Genomic DNA, 4743 nt, shown 5'->3' on the forward strand with positions numbered 1-4743 from the left:
GTTGATATCGATACTAAGAGCATGTTTGATTTAACCAAAATCACGTATAATTTTTACCTTCATATCAAAGCTACACTCTGTGTATCTTCAATTTTCACGTTTATTTCAATATTTTGATGTGAATTTAAGAGAGAACATGAATTACCAAATCGTATCTAAATATACATTAAATCAAAGTTGTGAAACAAATTTTATTTGACGGAATAACAAAATTAGTTCTTTATTTTAATTTCTCTCAAAATAAATAGACTTAATTTAAAATAACTAAACAATATTATCTTTTCTAAAAATAAAGTTTTCTTCTTTCATAACTATTTTGGTCTGGAGGACGTCTAGGATTTTCTCTAGACAAGCTACTAAAATCAGACTATTCAAGAGTGTAATTTGTCCATTTTTTTATAGAAATAAAGTATTTATAGTTACTTGTCTATGAGTCTCGTTGACCTCAAGAATCTTGAATTTTATATGGTAGTTTTAGTGTTAAGATTTTGATCATTAAGGATAAGATTTTATTGTTGATTTGTGTTCTTGTTATAGAATTATTTCAACTTCCTCTTCTAAGGAATAGGAGTTGTCCTTTTTTCGACCCTCTAGTGCCCCCGGGTAACCGTTCCTTCAGTGTACTTGCAATTGCTCTTGGCCAGAATCTCTCATCTAGGACCTCTCGATGATCCAATATCGGATTTTGGATGGTCCAATAACCATCACCATTTCTCTGAGCATTGATCTATCAATTTTATTTACCACTTAATCTACAAAAAACAATAATTTTAAAATTAAAAAAAATAGATGGGCCAAAATTAAAATTGTTTCATGTTATAACGACTAAAAACATGTTAAAATCATTGATCTAAAGCTTAATTTAACATTAACGGAAAGTAATAATGAATAAAAAGGGGTAACTCACGTTATAAGTCAAATCAATACTTTTTTCTTTCTTTTTAAGGATCAGACCAAATGAATGCTAATTTATCCAAATTTTCTTTAAATTATTCTCTTACTAAGGTAAATATTGGGTATCTTCAACTATCTGAGTATTTTTTTTTAATGTTTAATTCAGCATATTTCCTAACTTGAGGTTAAGAAATAATTTCTTGAAGTTATTACTCTCAATAAATATTTTTTTATACGCACTAATTATATATCGAATGTTTAATTATACACGTAAAAGAGAATGTTATCTATCTACTATGTCGCAACTTGTTAATATTCATTCAAAATTATAATACATATAATCTAGCATTAGAAACGTCCTTTTTATAATGTTTTTTTCAACATTTTTAAAAAAGCAGCTTTTATGCAGATTAGTTTAATGTGTATTTCATTGTGATTTTGAGTTTTCGACATCATATCTCTGTCTTGTTATGTCAGGCATAACCCCACAAAGGAATTCGGGTTCCAAACTTAAGCATGACCATACATATACGAAGGAGGTCTTTTTTTTTTTCTTTTTATAATCTAGAAAAAGGAATAGTAATTATACTACTATATTGATTATAAAAATAAATAGCAATATAAAGATGGGAAAAAGGAAGATTGTATGATATTATATGTAAATGACCATTAGGAAAATAAAATATTATAAAATACCCCAGGAAAGGTGGCAGGGCCTCCTAGTTAGGGATTTTTAAACAAAATATGTAAAATCAAAGTAGATAATGAAGACAGAGAGATAAGTATGATAGTTCTTAGAAATACACAATGAGTTATAATTTTTAACACAATATAAAATATAATGAAAAATAATTTTTAACACAATATAAAATATAATGAAAAACCTGGACCTTTTATTTGAAAAGATAATATGGATTTAGTGATAAGGAAAAATAATTTACTTGCATCTTCTGGCAACTTAGAGGTTATAACTTAAGCATGACCATACATATACGAAGGAGGTTATAACTTTACCGGTCTAACTTTTACTAAGTATTATATCGCTCAATAATTTTATATTAAATGTGAATTTTGTAAATCCAATCATTAGATTGAAAGTTCATATCTCTTAGATCATATATACAAGATTTTATATTAATCTAAAATGATTTGATATTTCATTCTTATAAAACAAAATTAACGTAATATATTCATTTTAAAATATACGAAAATATGAACACTTTGATTACTTTCAAGTTGTTGTTTAATTTTAACAAAATTTGATATACACATATAAAGTGATATGAACTTTCAATCTAACGGTTAGATTTACAAAATTCACAATTAATATAAAATTATTGAACGGTGCAATACTTAATAAAAGTTATACCAATATTATTATAACTCTCTTTATATCTATATCTATATATATATATATATATATATATATATATATATATATATAATCAATTGAAATTTATTAAAATTTATAAAAATTGATAAGTCTTGCATTCTATTTAATAAAAAAATTCATATATTTTAATAATTTTTTTTATTACTTTTAATTAATAAAAATAATGTATTAAGAAGAATATGTTAAAATATGTGTTGTTAGCATTCACATTTAAAAGTATAATAAAACTAATAATTTAATCATGGGCCGTAGGAGAAAAAAAACCAGCTTTTATATCAATCAAAATAAAAAGCCTTTTGTTTTAAAGGGTGATTCTTTATTCTTAAAAGTAAAATTTTCTAAATTGTTATTTGAAGAAATTGCATTTGAAAATTTATTGTACCCATGTTTAATGTTCAAAAAGAAAAATGTTAGTAATTGTTAGATTTGAGAAGTTTAAACACTAGAGAGCATCCATGTAATATTGCATTCATGTAACATTGTGTGGTTTAAGCATTTTAATTTAATTATATATGATTAAATATTGTTGTGTTGTTATGGAAGTTGTTTTAGAACTTTTAGAGTTTGGGTACCCTGAACATTAAGTTATCTTTGAGATAGTTAAATCAAATGTTAAGTTGGTTTAACTTAAGGGAGGGTATATAAAAGTTTTTCTTAAAAAGTGAATATCATAAATTTATATTTTAAGAAAAGTTAGAGAGAAATTCTCTAGAACTTGAGTCTTTTTTCTCCCTCTTTTTCCACTAAAAACCTATCTTCACTCTTCCCTACAACTAAATCAAGGTGATGGAGTTGAGGATTTGAAGCTCATGGAGCCAATAATCTCAAGTTGGAGTCGTGTAATTTTCATCGTTCTCTTCTTCTCTTCTTGGTTGATCAACTAGAGGTAAGGGAAATTTGTGTTAAATGAATTGATGAGATGTAGTTGCTTTGTTGCTAGTTGAAAATCATTTATGAATGAATGTTTGATTAGAGTAAGTCGAGATTGTAGCTATTCTTGAGTTTTGAATTTTTTTGTTGATACTTGAAAGGAATTGGGTGATTCTGGTAATCTAATGGTTGCATGTTGTTTTTATGATGGAAACGAGTTCTATATGTTGCATATAAGTTGATATATCTGTTATATGTTGGTAGATTATGAGTAATTGATATAGGTTGATATATCCGTTATAGGTTGAATTGATGTTGGGTTTGAGTAATTAATGGTATAATAAAGGACTTTTAGGATATGAGATGTTTCTATGTGATATGCATGATACGGAATGTTTATGTGTGGTATAAGAAATTTATATATGATAGAAGACGATAATTTGTGATATGATAATGAAACAATGATGATGTGTATGCATGAGATTGACAAGATGATAATATGTATGCATGAGATTGACATGAAGATAATGTGTTAAGTGAATAATATGAATATCAGTCAAGCCATGAGATAAAGTGTTGTATAGAATCTTGTATATGAAACATTCATCATAAACATGAGTATTCACCTTCTCGCCATGAGTAATCACCCTTGGGCCACAAGTATTCACCTTCAGACCATGATTATTAGCCTTTAGGTCACGATTTATGACATCCTTGGTGCCACATGAATGTAGATCTAAAGGAGTTCATGCACTACATTGAGTGTATGAGTTGTGAATGTTTGTGCCTAAGTTGATGGATTGAATTACTGTTAATTGAATTTATATTGTTCAATTATATTATATCAAAAGATAATCTCAAATTTCTCAATGTATCAATTTTAATGTTAATAACTTGGACGTTTTTCAAATAATACTATAAGATAAATTAGAAAAAACGCTTGGTTATAATGATGTATAATCTCTCAATCAAACTACTTCGTCTATAAGATGAATGGATTTAATATATATCCTTTTTGAGCATCCATACATCAACTAACATCCATACATCACCACAATTCCATTTTTAACAACAAAAACATGCAACCAATATATAAGTCAAATTTACAAAGTCAACTTCAAAATGTTAACACACTCTAAGAAGAAAGACTCAATTCTAAATTATCCAAGAGGAAAAAGAAGTTGTCCTGAGAACCCTAGACAAAACAATCACCACCTCTTTGATTTTAAATCTCAACTCTAGCTACACAATCTCTCTTAGGAAAGGTTCTAGAACACTCTGATCAACTCAAAAGAAGAAGGAAGAATTCTCGTCCCAAAACTTTTCTCTCTATCCAACTTCAGGAAGGTTCCAGGACACTCTTTAAGATTCTTAAGAAAATGAACTTATAAAGTCCATTTCTTTAGAAAGACCTTATACACCATTCCCTACCATGTCAACTTGACCTTTACTCATAGCAACCTCTAACACAACTGAAAACTTCTAAGAATTTCTAAATTTTCAGAGTTTCTCAACAATAAAACAATAAATCATAACATTTAGTTAAACAAAACAACAATAAATCACAAAATCATAGTATTACAGGG

This window comes from Cajanus cajan, chromosome 1 (assembly GCF_000230855.2).
Source record: "Cajanus cajan strain Asha chromosome 1, NIPB_CcT2T_4, whole genome shotgun sequence".
In the NCBI taxonomy this organism is placed as follows: domain Eukaryota; kingdom Viridiplantae; phylum Streptophyta; class Magnoliopsida; order Fabales; family Fabaceae; genus Cajanus; species Cajanus cajan.